This window comes from Trachypithecus francoisi, unplaced genomic scaffold (genome assembly GCF_009764315.1).
Source record: "Trachypithecus francoisi isolate TF-2019V2 unplaced genomic scaffold, Tfra_2.0 Contig01461, whole genome shotgun sequence".
Classification (NCBI taxonomy): domain Eukaryota; kingdom Metazoa; phylum Chordata; class Mammalia; order Primates; family Cercopithecidae; genus Trachypithecus; species Trachypithecus francoisi.
The window spans coordinates 8,881,053-8,899,128 of NW_022681433.1; the positions used below are offsets into that span (position 1 = coordinate 8,881,053).

At 38.1% G+C, this 18,076-nt stretch overlaps 1 long non-coding RNA gene across 1 annotated transcript in view; it reads right to left on the bottom strand.

Annotated features, from left to right (window-relative positions):
• Positions 1-366: 366 nt before the first annotated feature.
• Positions 367-18,076, bottom strand: part of LOC117097533 — a 73,004-nt gene continuing 55,294 nt past the window's right edge. Inside the window, exons 2-4 of the long non-coding RNA XR_004442979.1 lie at positions 17,338-17,447; positions 1,001-1,073; positions 367-889 (exon numbers count right to left, since the gene is read on the bottom strand). This is a non-coding gene — a long non-coding RNA (uncharacterized LOC117097533). The remainder of the gene's footprint in view (positions 890-1,000; positions 1,074-17,337; positions 17,448-18,076) is intronic.

Consider the following 18,076-nt stretch of genomic DNA (forward strand, 5'->3'; position numbering starts at 1 on the left):
AGATATCTTTTTTTTTTAATGACTTAGTCTATTCTTCTGCAATAAATCACTGTATTCTGATGCTTTCAGGAAACTTTGTTTATATACTGCTGTGGCTGTTACATCTTGCCTTTGATGGTGTTGGTTTTGTGATACAGTGAACAAAAACGTGAACTTCTTAAGGACAAAGGTTGCTCTTGTGCCTTCATAAAATATCTGTTGACTTCTGGGAATTCTCTAGGCTTTTCAAATAGTAATTAATTTTTTAAATTGATGAAAATTGTGTATATTTATGGTATATAACTTGATGTTTTGATTTGTGTATACATTGTGGAATGGCTTAATCAAGCTAATTAACTTATCTTCACCTCACATACTTACTATTTTTTGGTAAGAACACTTAAAATATACTCTCATAGCAGTTCTTAAGTATGTAATATATTATTGTTAACAATAGCCACCAGGATACCTGATTGATGTCTTGAACTTATTCCTCCTGCCTAATTGAAATTTTGAATCATGTGACCAGTATCTCCCCTAGTCCCTGGGAGTTTAGTCTTGTAGGCCATACACTGGCATGAGCAAGGTCAGATGTTAGGACTTCTAATTTATTGACTAGTCTCTCCTTATGACATCTTTAAGCTAAAAAGGCTAAGAAAAGTGAACTATGGAACAATATTTATTTTATCTGAAAAATGTACACATATGATATTTTGATAAAACGTATCTTCCTCTGATATACATATATGTTATTTTCGTAAGTCTGTATTTTGTTCATATTTTAATCCCAAGTTTTAGTTCCATTTTAGATATTCTGCTTTGTGTAGCTTCCATCATAGCCCCTGACCCCGTATCTGTTGGCTTTGATCGACATCCAAGTTCAGTGATCATCTCCTCAGCAACACCAGTTCTAAAAAAATAAAAAGAAAAAGAATAACAAAAACGTCATCCTTATTCCAGTCAATCTGTGGCATTTTCTTTGTGTATTTTCTTTGTTGAAGAAAAAAAGATAAGAAATTACCTTATAACACTAACCCAAACTCACTATTACACAGTATATCCATGTAAGAAACCTGCATAGGTATCCTCTGAACCTGAAATGAAACTAAAAACAAATAAAAACAAAAGAATAATCTGAGCTCTTAAAAAATTACCTCATGAATATCTTTTTTCTTTGTTCATTTTCTACATCCCTTTCCCACTCCTCCACCACCCGTCCCCAACAAGGCCACATGCTAGCGTGTGAAGCTCCGTGGAAGACAGGTCCTTGTCTCTCTGGTTTCAAAGCTGAAGTTCAGAATCTGGAATAGTGCCTGTCACACTGTAAGCCATCAAAAAGTGTATGTTAAGTGAAGGGAGGATAAAATCACACTCCCCAAATGTCAATGAATCTGAAGGGATATGTTTGAGTTTGTGGTGCAGGATGGCTTATCATAAATGATAAACCAACCCAAGACTAAGGCAAGCCTCCACTAGAATCTTATTAAAATAAATGAAGGCCTGAGGGCTTCCATCGAATGGCAGCTGCTCTCATTTCAGAATGGGCCTAGTTTCTCATTCAGCCAGAAGTCCTGTACACAATCTCTCCCCCATAGCTCATTTTTTCCCATAATCCTTTTTGACGGAGTTCCTTGCTTCGGCCCAGCACAGTGACATTTCTTTCATGTCTGGGCTGACTGCCAAGGGCTCAGATAAAGCAGAAACTTGAGTGGAATATTCTGTTCTCTGTTCTGGAATATCTATAACCTTCCAGCTGCTCGAGGTTGTGTTACCTTCTGGGAGAATGACAGTCTGTTCCTGTCTTGGAAATGGAGAGGCTTTTCCACATTCCAACAGCGTGTCTCCAATGGAGCAGGGAAGAGATCCTTAAGCATCATGGGAAGGAACAGGTCTTCCTGGAATCCTGGATACTCTAAAGTTTCCCAGACTGTGCCATTCATCCTTTAGCTACTCAGTGACAAAGTTATCTTACTCGTGCTTGAATTTCTTTTCCTGGCCAGGAAGTGACTTCCAAAATTCTCTTGAGAAAAAATAATAGAAAGGGAATTTTCTTCCACTTTTCACTTAGGCATCTCAGTAAAGCAATGGTCGGGGGGCAACTAATTCCTGACTTCAGCAAAGCTGAAACAAAGGCTATTTGAAGTCACTCTGTTGGAAAATAACATTAGGGCTCTAGGGAGAGTACATGAGAATTATGAATAGTGCAACCCTCGGACTGGGATTTTTGCCAGCGGCCAGGTCAATTTAAGGGAGGTTCTCTCTGGGGCCCCTCTTCCAGGCATCCCGGCATGGGGGCTGGAAGAGGCCAGAGAGTGGAGGTGGCACGAGGAAGAGGAGGGGAGGAGATGACCACACGGGGCATACGGACGTAGTTTCTGTTGCCTGAAGCGTATCTTCAATGTTGTGTCCTTTAATTTGATAATTCAGTCTCTTTTCAACTTTATGATATTTTAGAACCAAATATTTGAAAGGAAATATGCTACGAGCATTAAAGGTTCTATTTTGTAGAAACAAAACCAACTACCTCTTTCTCTTTCTCTACTTGTCTTTTTTTTTTTTTTTCTTTTTAGGAGTGATCGTTTTATGATTGCAGATTTTCCTGTGTTCTGTTTCATACATTTACATTTTGGTCAAGTTTTCTGACATTCGCAAACTACCATTCTGGAGGGGATAAAAAGCTAATTTGAGTTTTCTGTTATTCAAGACATTTTTTTCTTCTTACAAAATTACCTTGTATCTCCTCTTCTCACAAAATGCTAGCAACCCAGATATTGTTGAGATATTTTAGAGAATTGACCTTTCTAGGTTGTTAAACTCTTTCAGCTCCTGGAAAAATAGATTACTTTAGAGGAGGGCTAAAGGGCTGATGGAATTCTTACACCTACTACAATGCCCACTGCTAATGATTTTTATAGCTGCCTCTCTCTGGCTTCATTGTTGGAATGAATAACGAAGGAGGAGAAGAATAGACTTACTTGGTTATTTGTCCTCATGCATATTGATTCATAAAACTAAAGACCTCAAGGGAACATTGTGAGCTAAAACTCTTCATCCCCCTGTCTCCAGGGAAGAATTTATTTGGATACCTCAAGACAGAAAGTCGACTGCCCTTAACAGCCACCGTAAGAAACTCTGTCACTTTCTTTAGCAATGTGCCTCGGTATCTTATCAATTCTTGCAGACAAGTGATTATTCATAAACTCTAACTTAAATAATTCCAAAACTCAGAAAAAATGTGATTGTTTTATTTACTCATGTATCCTCAATTCCTTGAGAGAATGATTGGCATCTAGTAGGCACTAACTAAGTGACTTTTTGAATAAATGAATAGATAACTGAATGAATAAATAGAAATTAAGTTATACAACAGAGAAAGTGGCATAATCATTCACGTTACCAAGCATTATTGAGAATTATTTGATGCATACTGCTATTTCGGTACTGTATGGAATTCGCAGGTGTAAAAGGGAAGAGTTTGTTAACCCTGGATTTTGATTGTTTCTCACAATCTAATAAGGGTGTGTCTCTCTATATAAGTAACCACAATCCAAAGTAGATTATAAATGGTATAATCTAAATTATAATGAGAGAGTGTGAAATGAATACATGTATTTGTGTTAGAATGAACAAAGATGGCATAGAGATAAGATGATGATAGGTTTTAAATTACTGTGGGACTTGGAGGTTGAAGACCTTTCCAGGTAGAGGTGACACTCACAGTAAAGGAGGGGCAGGCAAATGCAGGGTTGGATCCGCAGCCACGTAATCTGGTGTGGCCTGAGGGCCGTGCATGTCTGTGTGTGTATGTGATGGTGTTGGTGATGTCATGTATGTGACGGAGAAGATGGAAAAAAGCAGGAACAGTTTGCTGGGTCCTCTAAAGACAGAGTGAGTTCAGAGTAAGGAAAAAATTGTTCATGTCATGCAACACCGTATTGTAGCTACCATTAAGTCTAGATATTTTGTCTCTTTTGTGTACAATTATATCTGTGGCTGGAACGGTGCCTGAAACGTAGTTAATACTGGATAAATATTTGAGTGAAGCACTAGGTACTCTGAGGATGGAAAACACAGGTCATGCCTTGTGAAACTGTTCAACTCCTGTTTTGTTTACGTTTTCCCTGCCAAAGAATCCACATTCAAACTAGAAAAAACCTTGAACAGTGATCAACAAAGGGTACCTGGCTGGGTGCAGTGGCTCATGCCTGTAATCCTAGCACTTTGGGAGGCCAAGGCCAGCCTGTGCAACATGGCAAGACCCCTTCTCTACAAAAATACAAACTTTAGCCAAGCATGGTGGTGTCCACCTGGAGTCCCAGCTACTCTGAAGGCTGAGCTGTGATTGTGCCACTGCCCTCCAGCCTGAGAGAGCGAGACCCCATCCTAAAAATAAGTAAATAAATAAATAAAAGATATTTAAGGTTAAGGCAGTAAAATAACATCTATATTCCTGCAATAATTTTAATATTTTGGGCTACTGAGATATAACATATTTGGATACTGAAATAATTTCAGATGTAGTTTTACAACTACTATGAATTTGTTTTTGAGAACTCATGGGAAATAGCAAAGGTGACAGGAAAATGTATTGGCTGACATTGGTCCAACTCTTGGAAAGCAAATTCTACCAAGCAGTATACTAGATGTTGGTTGCTGGCTAGATCCTAGAACAATCGTAGATTGTTATTAATTGGATTATGTATAAGCACTTGCGGGGTTACTTTTAGTTAGGTTGTACCACTCCTACCTGGAAGGTGGCTGGGGAAAGCTGCCATGGATAAGAGATGGGTCACAGATGTGTGTTCTAGCTATGTGTTTTAAGAATAGCACAGCAGCAGTAAAATCAGCATGGTGTGTAGTGATTGGAATGAAGTGAGCCTTCTTGACCAATAGTAATAGATCAATCACTAAGACAGTGGTCAGGTTGTAAATGAGCTAAATTCTACAAACATAGATGATAACTGTAAAAGTAAAGGATAATGTGTAGTTGAAAATTACCTTGGAACTGCAGACTGGCAGATGGATATATACATAGTAGCAAATAACAGAAGCTCTAGTCAGATCAATTTAAGTGAGTTCCTAATATAGCTTCTAATATGTAACCCAGGCCACAAAAGTCTCCATTGTAAATAGTTATTGTGAATTTCAAGCTAGTTCGTGCTTGGAGAGCTCTGAGAGCAATGCCTGATACAAAGTAAGAATTTAATTTTTTTTCTATTATTATTAGTACAATAAAATTAAACATCTTCAAATCAAATGTTTATACAAATTCAGTTGTAATTAGAAAACAACCACCATCTTACATTTTATGAATTAAAAATTGAGAATGAGGAACAGTGCAAGTATGTTTGATTTCTATAATTCATTCATACCTTCAGGCAACAAACATTCAGTGAATACTTTCTATCTGCTAGCGCTACCCTACATGCTAGAGATGGAAAGATAATTATGGCACTATATTCTTAAAGAGCTCTTTATTCTTAAAGCGCTTAATCTAGGGTAGGATCTGATAACTCTAGCATCTACAACACCTAAAAAATTTATTACATATGTCTGATTCATAACTATCTCTGTTAGATCATAAGTTTCTTGAGGGACAAACTGCTTCATTTCCATTTTTACGTCTCTAATGGCTAGAACACAGTGTGTTTCCTAATATATGCTCTGTGTATGATTGCTGACATCTGATCACCTCAAAACGGACTCCTTGAAATGCAAAATGTGACACAGCAAACTTTTTTTTTAATGCATAGCTGAGCTTACAAGAAAGAAAGAAATGCTCTAATTGCCAAGATCAAAGATGGACTGAAAACCATAACTGTGAACTCATGAGGTGATGCTGCAGCTACTCTGGCTGATGGTTTTGGTCCCCACAACAAAGGGCTTGAGCTTTAATGCCATGAGACCCAGGAGTGAACTACTACAAGATGAACTTCATAAAAAAGAAAACTGAATCCAGTGAAATGATTCCTGGACAAGAAACAATTGTGAGCCAAGAAATTGGCAAAGATAGGCATATATAAATAAGCATTGACTATGGGACAAAAAAGTACAGTGAATTAAAATATGGACACAGATAATGTGTAAGATGGTAGGAAAAAGTGTGTTCTGGAAGGAGAGGGAGATAATCATCAAATTAAGACTTTGTTAGGTCAAGTATGCAAACTAAAAGTTTAAAGGTAACCTTTAATAAATAGATTATATGATTTCCAATCCAGTAAAGGGCAAAAAAATGATTAAGGAAAACCCAATAATTAATAGAAGGTAGAAAAAAAGGAAAAAAGAAAAAATACATGGTAAATTGCAAACACTAAATAAGATGATAGAAATAAATCTCAATCACAATTTTTAAATAAAATGAGTACAGATGGCTTACATTTGCAATTAAAAGTAGAGATTTTCAGATTGGATTTCAAAAATCTAGGGTAGGCTTATTTAAAGACACATACTTGTAAAAGAAAACAGCTCAGAGAAGTTGGAAGAAAGTGGGAAAAGATTACTAAATTAAAAGGAAGTTGATAAATCTATATTAATATCAGAAAACTGTATGCATTGACAACATTTATATAATTAGGTTGGTGCGAAAGTAATTGTGGTTTATGTCGTTACCTTCAATGGCAAAAACAGCAATTACTTTTGCACTAACCTAATATATTCATATAATAAACACATATAAAATGTTATAAGGTAAATTTTACTGCAAGCCTATGCAAATTACACCTGGAATATAAATAAATATTCACTATAGAGGAATTACCATTTTTCAGAGCAAAGATCAGGAACTTTATTGGATTTAGAGTCCGAGTATGAATTTTAGTGAATTATACTAATACTTATAACAATAGTAAATAGACAATAATAATAATTTATATCATCTTCCAGCTACTCTATAAGTACATTTTATAATTTAAACTTTATCTTCTGAGTCACTCTTACTATTCCTACTTGAAAGATGAAGAAATTGAAGCTGATGGAAATTAAGAGATTTGCTCAATGACATGAGCCAACGTGGGACTCAGATCCACCCCTGTCTGACTTCCCAGTAGTGCTTTTAATCGTGATGCTCCTGTGGCTTTGGTTTGTGTAGAAACTTCTTGATAAATGTGAGAAGAACCTTGGGGACAGGTGAGAGCAACTCAGAGTGGAAGCGAAGATCTTAAGCTCCACCCTATTTGGCTAAGTGTCCACTGATGAGCCATCCAAGCGGTGTAGAAGGACCTGGGGAAGAAGGACCTGTCTGTCTTAGAGTTTTTTATTATGGTTGGGAACTCAGAAAGCTGTAGCCTTGGAGGCAGTGGGTACCTCCATGAGTTATGGAAATAGCCAGTGCCGGCAGTAAATTCAATTTGTTCTGAAACATCCCTGCTATTCCTAGGGCCACACCCATAATTGCCCTCTGTGTAAGGGTGAGTGGACAAGGGACCAAGTGAGTACCGGGACACAGTACTACATGTTCCCAGGAAGAATAGATGCCTTTTTCTGATTTCCCACAGAGGCTGAATGGGCTAGTTGCATTTCTGGCTGTTCCTTTTTCCCTTGGAGCCCAAGCTCTAGAGAGCTACCTGAATGCTAGTCCTTCCACACGTTGACTTTTTAGAGTTCTATAAAGGCCTTTTGGAAGATTTTTTCTGAGCAGGATGCCTAGAGAAGTCTCCTTCCGTTGCAATATCTTAAAAATGGATGTCTTCTGATTGGCATAAATTCATTCAGGCCCTTCTAGAATTTCCATTGCAAATGTCTAACATGCTTGAAATTATGGCTGCCTCAGACAGCAGCGAGTGCCGCTGCAAGCATCTTGACCATCAGTCACTGGACAGAGGGAGGGAGTTTTAAAGGCCTTGTGCATCTGGCCTCCTCTCCTGACCCCATTTATCAGGCAGTAATCTAACATGAACCACACCACTGACACGTGGGAGCTCTTTCGGCATTTCAATTTCTAACGTTGAACTTGCCTAGTTTCACACTGAGCCCACACCCAACACTTCTCTGTCATTCCGCTTCATTTGGTATCTAATGCTCATTTTACTTACATGTACTTGGCTTCATAATTTATTTGAGTTGGTGGGTGATATGGTTTGACTGTGTCCCCACCCAAATCTCATCTTGAATTGTAGCTCCCATAATTCCCCTGTGTTGTGGGAGGGACCCAGTGGGAGATAATTGAATCATGGGGGCAGTTTCCTCATCTTGTTCTCATGGTAGTGAATATGTCTCGTGAGATCTGATGGTTCTATAAGTGGAAACCCCTTTCACTTGGCTCTCATTGTCTTCCCTTGTCTGCCACCATGTGAGACGTGCCTTCAGCCTTCCACCGTGATTGTGAGGCCTCCCCAGCCACATGGAACTGTGAGCCCATTAAACCTTTCTTTTGTAAATAGCCCAGTATGTCTTTATCAGCAGCGTGAAAACAGAGTAATACAGTTGGAGTAGGGAGGATAACTGTATTTATGAATTTAGCAAATATTTATTGGGCACTTTTTTTATGCCTGGCACTCCTCAGGGTCCTGGGGATACAATGGCAAGTCCAGTAGTCAAGTTCTCACTGAGCTTACCTTCCAGTGGATAGCTACAGAAAGCAAATATGTGCTGTATGAGCTGGTGATAAATGCTATGTAGGGAAAAAGGTAGGGTAAAGCAGACAGGGAGCTGCTGGGATGAGGGATGCTATTTCATACTGGGCATTCAGGAATGCTTTTCCTGGCATTTGGTGGAGAGAGACAGATGTAGGAGATCCAGCCATGTGGAATCTGAGGAAATAGCATTTCAAGCAGAGACAAAAGAAATACCAAGGTGTTAAGGCAGGAGCCTGCCTGACATTTCTGAGGAAAGACAGGAAGGCTGGCGTGGCTGAAAGATGAAGGCTGGAATAGTAGAGACTGAGGTTTAAGAAGGAGTCAAGACACGCAAGTTCTGTAAGACCATGGGAGGAGACCTGGTGTAACAGAGCCATTTCAGCATGTTGGTTTCTGACTTTGACCTTGTTTTCAAGGTCAATTTCCACAAACCTTAGTTTCTTCATCTTTGATTTTCATCCTTGAATGAAACTCAAAGCCACTGGAGTATTTGAGAAGTGTAGTAACAAGACCTGACTTCGTTCTGAAAGATTCCTCTGGCAATAGTTCAGCAATGTTTCTATCCACCACTGGATGAAACAGACTGTTTTTCACAGAGGTGGTTGATTAAATAAACACATTAAATTAAATGGGAAGAATAATTTTCTAGGATCATTTCTATGCACCCTTATTCTGGATTTAGCAGCAACATGTGTACTGATATTTAAAACGACTCCAAATACTTACTATTGATATAAAAAAAGTAGTAAATACCTAAACCAGAATAATGCAGTCTGATCCTTTCCATTTTTAGTCCTTAGTTCCTTATTTATAATGCAAACTGTCCTGGAAGAGGGTGCTATGTCTTTCAGCTGAATAAAATATGTGGCATCAAATTATGAGGGTTTATGCTCAGTTATTTTTAAAAGAAGAGACTGTTAAAATCTGGGGTGAATCATAATTGAATTAAAGACTAAAAGATGAAACTTCAACATATGCTTGAAAACAAATAAAATCTTAGCTATCAGTGGTCATCAGTTTTAGAAATAGTGATTGTTCATAGTCATATCCAATTTGAAATCTAAATGGAAAATTATTTCTTTTCCTATTTGCTTGGATCAGGATGAAATATCAGAATACCAAAACATTTCCTGTCCTTTTTTTAAAAAACTTTTTGATAATTTTTTATTTCTGTACACTTAGGAAGTTTATTGGAATGAGAAGTGAAATATGTGTGACCCCAAACATGTGTTAGTGAGATTATGATGATGCTTTTGTTGATCTGAAGTTGAAAGGTATTAACTTTTGGTGGCAGAAAATTTTCTTCCACATTTTCCTATTTTCTGAAAATATTTTATTTCAATTAATTTAGTTCCACATATTTTGGTTTGCACATTTGAATATTTAACTATATTATGGTATAGATGCAGTCAGAAGATTAATAAAAAGGGCAATTGTAGAGATCCAGCTATCTAGTGTTCCTCTGAGAAGTAAATTTTGAAGCAAGAAATATTCAATTAGATTTCAAGATTGTAAAAAAAACCACTCTGCCAATCATCTGTGGAAGTGCAAACAACAAACTCTTGGAGCCCAGAGGAAAGAGAGAAGGTTGCAAAACTGCTGACTGTGCTAAAAAGAGCCACAAAGATTAAGGCAAAAATAAAGTGTTTTCAAATATATTGAAAAAAAGAGTTACACCAGAAAGTAGGACTGAAAATAAATAGGGAGGGAGAAATCCGTGTTACCGAAAGTGGCTCAAGACTGAACTGCTTTTAAAAACCTGTGTCTGACAAGGCAAACAGACTTTGGGCAATTGGGACATAATGAAGACCTGGTTTATTAGCAAATGATTTCGGCAGCTGATGGCGTTTCTGCATACTAACAGGCAGGGCTTAGAATTTTCCAACATGCCTGCTGCTACCTGTACTAAAATGTCTATAAAGTAATTTGCCATCTAAGCTGCTACCTTTACCCAGGAGTGAAGCCTGATGATGCCTTCATTGCCTTCAGCTCCCGACGACTCCCATGAAATTGAAAAATCAGGTAGAATGTGTGAAGTCTCAAAGGACTGATAAGAAAACTGAACAACCAAGGCTGTGAGTTTTAACCCTATTGTTGTCATTGACTTCCTCAGGGTCACCTTAGCCTTTGCATACTTTTATTTCTAATGCATGATGATTAAACTCCCCTAGCAAAAATATATGGCTCAAGAGAGTTTAGCATGTGTCATAAAGTATTTGTGAAATATACAATTAGGAAGAGAATGGGGTCAAGTCAGTAAGAATTAAGTTAATGAGTTCAATCAACCCACTAAGGCAGTGTAGCTAAGTAGCTAGGTACAGTCTATGTAGACAAACTACCTTGATTTGAACCCATCTTATTGTTTTCTAGCTGTGTAACCCAGGGCAAATGACTTAACTGCTCTGATTCTTCATTCATAAAATTAGACTTAGCTATTGTAAAGGATACCTAAGATAAGACACGTAGTGCTCCATAATGCCAGTTACAATTATGAGAGAAAAATCTTCTTAGACTCAAAAAAAAAATGAGAAATCCTAAGACCAAATTTACACACATGAGAAGAAAGTGAACTTACAAAATTTTGGCTCTAAAACATATTTTAAGAACATAGTAACTGTAAATGGAAGTTCAATCAATGTCATCTAAATAATGAATTTTGCGCAGCTTGCCATATGTCTACAGCCCGCAAAGGTAAAGATTAAGTACTGAACTCTGCCTTATCATTCAGAAGGATAACTGGGAATAGTAATGAGACTGAAAAGCTGAAATCATGTTTAGTGACTATAAGATGGACTGTGAACTCATAAACTTCACAGAGATCTTGAGAAGCCATGTAGTTGAGTCCTAATGTAATCCATATTGAAGACATTAAAGGCTGTGTATCTGTCTTCTCCACACTTCACACTCGTGAAAATAATACTGAATGCTTCCACAATGATCAATTTACTTGCTCACGGGCACTCGTAGTTAGGGATGGAGGGAAGGTAATGGACCCAGGTCCCCAGCTCTCCATTGGTCATGCATTATATACTCTGTGATTGGGGAATCCCTTAAAAGATGCAAAAAATAGGAGTCCTTGCCACTGAGAACAGAAGCTTTTGGTAGCCCAAGAACTCAAGGGGCTAGCCTGAGAGCTCTAGGGACCAGCAAAACTTAGACAAAATCAGACCAAACAATCACTGAGCTTTTAACCAAATGCCAAATAGTGAGAGAGGGCCTAGAGATATGATGGAGTGTAAGAAAATGTCTATCTCAGGGGAATCTCAAGGTCTGAAATGATAGTGTGCCAGAATTGAGACCAGGAACACTTATTCATTCACTCAACTTGTATTTATTAAAGTTCTACATACCAGGCACTGCTCTAGGTACCCAGAAGTGGAATAAAACAAAATATGGGTCCCTGCCTTTATGAAGTTTATTTTCCATTGATAGTGGATGGATGGGAAGACATCAGGGGATAAACAATAATGTGATTACCTCAATTGTACCTGTAGGATTTTATGGTATTTTAACACATAAAGGTGACTGAATGATGATGTGGAGAGGCTAAAGCCATTGAAATAAGAATTTATGTCCAGGTATGGTGGCTGACACCTTTTATGTCAGCACTTTTGGAGGCCAAGACGGAAGGATGGCTTAAGCCCAGGAGTTTGAGAACAGCCTGGACAAGACCCCCATCTCTACAAGAAAATATTTAAAAACAAAACATTAGTTTCACAAGATGATGGATACTTGTAGCTCCAGCTATATAGCAGGCTGAGGCAGGACAATTGCTTGAGCCCAAGAGGTCGAGGTTACAGTGAGCTGTGTTCACATCACTCTACTCCAACCTGGCTGACAGACTGTAACTCTGTCTCCAAAGATTTTTTTAAAAATTACATTTTCCAAGAGGAGAGTGCATGTCACACCATGAAGGGCCACATTGGGAAGCACTAGTGTGGAGCAGGAGGCAGAAAGGAGTGGCAAAGTTACTGTTTTTATTGTGTTTTTTGTGAGAAAGGCAAGACATTCTGGAATGTAGAGTTGCTTTAGGATTGGTTAGTCCAAATAATTCTGGTGAGTTTTGGGGCAAAGAGTTTCTTCCTTATTGTTTGGTACATGGTGATTTAGAGCAAGGAGAATTTTGGATTGGTGTGTGAGTTTGATGAAGGAGATTGTTAGGAATTTGGAATGGCTGGTTTACCTAGGCAGGATATGGAGAGCCCTTTGCTATTTCTAAAAATCGATTAGCCCTGGTAGGCACAGTCTTTCCCCAATTAGCAAGGCTGCAAATGCCACAGCATCAAGAATATGGAAAATAAGAAAATATGGTAAATACAATTGGATCTGTGACTGGAAGCCAAATAGACAAATATGGAAACTAAGAAAGCATAGTTAGAACAATGATAAATAAGCAGTTCTCTAGTGTGTTATGAGGTGGGGCAAATGAAAAAAATAGAGGTAGATATGGGTCTTAGGGAGTGCTTGTGGGTGGGGTATGAAGAGACTGCAGCATTAAATAGTATGGTTAGGGGTAGGTCTCAATGAGAAGATGAGTGGTGAGGAAGGACTTGAGTCAAGGCTTGCCTCCACATAAAGATTCTAATATTTTAGAATTCTAGCAAGACACAGAAAATTAACACATCAATGAACAGGATGCTTTCTTTCATTCATTCATTCATTCACTCAGTCATTCAGTTGGTTGGTTGATAGTTAGTTAGATATTAAAGAAATATTTATCAAGCACCCATTAGGCCAGGGACCAAATAGATGTTTGGGTTACAATGGTGAGCACTGTTGACACAGACTCTACCATCATGTAGCTTATCAGTTAGTTGGGGAGACAGATGTTGACCTAATGGACACACACATAAATACAAGCACACCCTTGTTTTGTTGTACTTCATTTTTGTTGCACTTTGCAGATATGAAATCTTTTACAAATTGAAGATTTGTGGCAGTTGTGCATTGAGCAAGTTGATTGGTGTCATTTTTCCACAGCATGTACTCCCTTTGTGTCTCTGTGTCACATTTTGGTAATTCTCACAGTATTTCAAACTTTTTCATTATTATTATATTTGTTATGGTGATCTGTGTATAGTGCTCTTTGATGTTATTATTGTAATTGTTTTGGGGTGCCAGAAACTGAACTCATGTAAGATAGTGAAATTAATAAATGTGTATGTTCAGGCTCATCCACTGACCAGTCATTCTCTCATCTCTCTTTCTCACCTCAGACCTCCCTATTCCCTGAGACAATCATATTAACATTAGGTCAGTTAACAACCTTAAAATGATCTCTAGGTCTTCCAGTGAAAGGAAGAGTTTCAAGTATCTCACCTTAAATCAAAAGTGAAAACTTACTAAACTTAGTGAGAAAGGCATGTTGAGCCCAAGATTGGCAAAAAGCTAGGACACTTGCACCAAACAGCTAAGTTGTGAATGCAGAGGAAATTAAAAGTGCCACTCCTATGAAATATGGATTATAAAAAAAGTGAAGCAGCTTTATTGCTGATGTGAAGAAAGTTTTAGTGGTCTAGACAGACGATCAAACCAGCCACAACATTCATTTAAGCCAAAGCCTAATCTAGAGCAAGGGTTTGACTCTCTTCAATTCTTTGAAGGCTGATAAAGGTGAAGAGGCTACAAAAGAGAAGTCTGAAACCAGCAGAGGTTGGCTCATGAGGTTTATGGAAAGAAGCCGTCTCCAAACCAAAAAAGTGCAAGGTGAAGCAGCAAGAGTTGATGGAGAAGCTGCAGCACATTATCTAGAGCATTTAGTCAAGATAGTTGATGATGATGGTTACACTATACAACAGATTTTCAATGTGGATGAAACAGCCTTCTACTGGAAGAATTATGGAGTAACTACAGATGTGGTGGAAATTGCAAGAGAAATAGAATTAGAAGTGGAGCTTGAAGTTGTGACTGAATGACCACAATCTCACAATAAAACTTTAATGGATGAAGAATTGCCTCTATGGAAGAGCGAAAAAAGTGGTTTCTTAAAATGAAATCTACTCCTGGTGATGATGCCATGAACATTGTTAAAATGACAATAAAGGATTTTGAATATGACTATAAATTTAACTGATAAAGCAGCAGCAGAGCTAGAAAAGACTGACTAACCTTGAAAGAATTTCTACTGTGGGTAAAATGCTATCAAACAGCATCACATACTACAGAGAAATTTTTAATGAAAGCAAGAGTCAATCGATATAGCCAACTTCACTGTTGCCTTATTTTAAGAATTAGCCATGGCCACCTCAGCCTTCGGCACCTACCACACTGATCCATCAGTAGCCATCAAAATTGAGGCAAGATCCTCTACAAGCAAAAAACAAAACAAAACCAAACCCTTACTAAAGGCTTAGACTATTGTTAGCATTTTTAAGCAATGAAGTCTTTTAAAATTATATGTAAATTGTGTTTTGTTAGTCATAACGCTATTGCACACTTTGTAGACTACAGAATAGTGTAAACACAACTCTTACATGCACTAGAAAACCAAAAAATGTGTGTGACTCACTTTATTATAATACTTGCTTTATTTCAGTTATCTGGAACTGAACTGCAGTATCTCAGAGGTATTCCTGTATTTAATTGGGACTGGAAAATAGCTACACAGTGTTAAGAAAGCTCGTAATAAGGGTATTTGATTTAGCTAAGGAAGTCAGGGAAGGGACTATTGAGATCTGAAGAATAACTAGGTGTTGACAAGTCATAGGAGGGAGAGAAGATCATCTTTGTAGAAGAAATAGCTTGTGGAAAATCCATGAGATAGAAGCTTAAGGGGTAGGAGGCAAATGGAGAGACCCACGTGGCATGGTGCAGATGAGGTTGAAGGTTTGTGTTGGGAGAAGGTAGTGACAAAGTAGGGCCTTTTACACCTCATGAAGCAGTTATGCATTTTACAGAGAGCAATGGACAGTGGAGGAAGAGCTTTAAGCTGAGGTATCACTTGACCTTCCTTGGCTTTGAGAACGGATATAGGTAGAACATTGAGAAGGCCACAGTCTAGGTTGGGAGATGGAGATTGCTTGGATCAAGAGGGTTGTGGTGCAGAGAAAGAAGAAGAAAAATGGCCTCGATGATGCATTTGACATGAGTGAGGAAAAATAAGTTACCAGTTATGAATTCTGCATCTCTGGCTTGTGACTATGGAACGATGTACTTCCATTCATTGAGAAGGGGAACACGGGAAGAGGATCAGGTCTTTCGAGAAGGTCATGGAATTGATTTTGGACATGACATTGTTGAGATTCCTTTGATACATGTGTGTGAAGAGTTCATGGAGGCAGTTAGTTGTATGAGTCAGATCTTCTGAGGAGAGATGTAGTCTCAAGAAGCATGGATACACCAAGAGTATCTGTCCCCTGTAGAATCGGATTAAAACTCCTTTTCCAGATCCAGACTCTTAGCCAGCCATGCCAACACAGGAAACCCCACTGAATCCCAGGCTTTTTGTCTACTACCTGAAATATCCCATTGTTTGCAAGTTGGCCATTGAAAAGACCCCTCTGTATCAATGCAGGCAGGGACAAAGGCTGGGGGTCTTAGAATGAACCTTCATTTCTCTTATCTGAAGGCCATTCTGGAATGAGGACTGTTTTTTCTTCCCCACTGTGAAGTAGTAATGTGCCCCTTGAACATTCTCAGCTTCTTGATCTGTTAAGATGTTCATTGTTTACCTCTCTGCTTCCTACCAGGGGACAATATATGTTCAGCATTAAAACAACTAAAACATAGCCTTTGTAGGCAGACAATATCTGGCTGAAGTCTCAATCTGCGATGAATTTAACTACTTGAAGTTTCCATTTCTTCATTAATAAGAGGAACTTATCATATTCACCTAATAGTTTTGTTTTGAGGATTAAAGAAGATAATGCTTTAGTACAGGGCTATGGTGCTGAAACATGATATGTTTTCATTTCTCTCTCTCTCTCTCTTTCTTTCTTTCTTCTTTCTTCTTTCTTTCTCTCTCTCTCTCTGTCTCTCTCTCTCTCTCTCTCTTTCTTTCTTTCTTTCTTCTTTCATCTCCTTTGCAGAAACTCTCACCAATTAGGTATGATTTTTTAAGGTAATAGAAGACACATATGGTATTGTTCCTTTGATCCAATTATCATTTCAAGCCAAAAAGCCATTCAGCCACTCCTATTGCCTGGTTATAACATAGCTATTTTATTTCCTTTCTTACATCTGCCCATTCTTCATGAAACAGCCTTCGGGTAAGTGACATCGTCTTAAAAGCAGTCCACAAAAGTAAAGCAAAGCATAACCTTCCTCTAAAATCTCTAGGCCCTGAATTTGGAATCAGAGCTCCCTGGCATTTAACTTTGTACAAATCAGCTGACTAGTCCAAGGCTCATCAGTAAATAGGAATGAGAACATCTGTTCTAACCTCTGAACCGTGTAGAGAGTATTCACTGGAAAAATGTAAACTTTGTAATTTGTGAGGGTCTTGAATACCTATAAGCTGTTATTAGTCAATTTCCTTTTTAATAACTGTATCAGGAATTTAAATCACACACACACATACACACAAATCAATGTAGTCACCGTGCATATTGTATTAGGTTCATCCCTAATTGCCTGTATTGCTCTCCCTTTGGTCATTTCCTTCCATTGCCTCTGCTGCAGACACAGATGAACTGATGGAACACAAGGATCTTCCTAGCACATACACACACGGACTCTCCCCAACCAGAGTTTCCCATGAAAGCTTAACTACGAAGAAATTCAGAGAAGGAAGAGAATCTGAACTGTAATACCTTGTGTCTAGGCTAGATTTCTGATTAGCCATTACCTTATGCTGGTTATTTTCATCCTCATTTCTGGAGGCCTTGGGCTTATTCATTAGAATTTTCTCTAGCTATTCATTTTCCAAATGCAGCCATTTTTCTGGTATGATATTGCCTGTAAGTCAAAACAAGATAATGTTCACTATTACCAATACATTTTTTATTTCTTTTATTTTTTCCATTCAGCTTTTCCCATGGACTTTAAAAAAAAAAAAAAAACCCTTCCTGTTAATAATACTTTATATTTGCATGATATTTAACACACTCAGGTACAGCATATTGGTTAATTTGAACCTCAAAACAACAACCTATCTAATGTGGTATGTAAACCAGGAATGGCTATTAGCTACTTTGTTTTGTGAATGCAGAATCTCTGTTTTACTTCTTTGCCAGGTACTACCAGCAGAAAAGGGACTGACATCCTCTTTGCTGACCTCAAAATACTGTTTTGAATTGGACATGGCCCTGGGCTGGATACTTTATCTCTCCTTGTTTCTCTTTCTTCATTTACAAAAATGGGGTAGATTTGATAATTTCCAAAGTCCATTTATCTTTAAATTTGGGTTCTATGTCATCAAATGTTTATTGTGCCCCTGTGTAGAATACTGCCGATTCTAGAGCTAGGAAAAGTCCTAAGGCACCCTCACTGTCTTCCAATAGTTTATGATACAGCTGGAGGGGAGCGGATGCTAATGAGAAGGTGAAGGAAGATCCAGGATTTAATTTTCTAAGTCCTACATGACT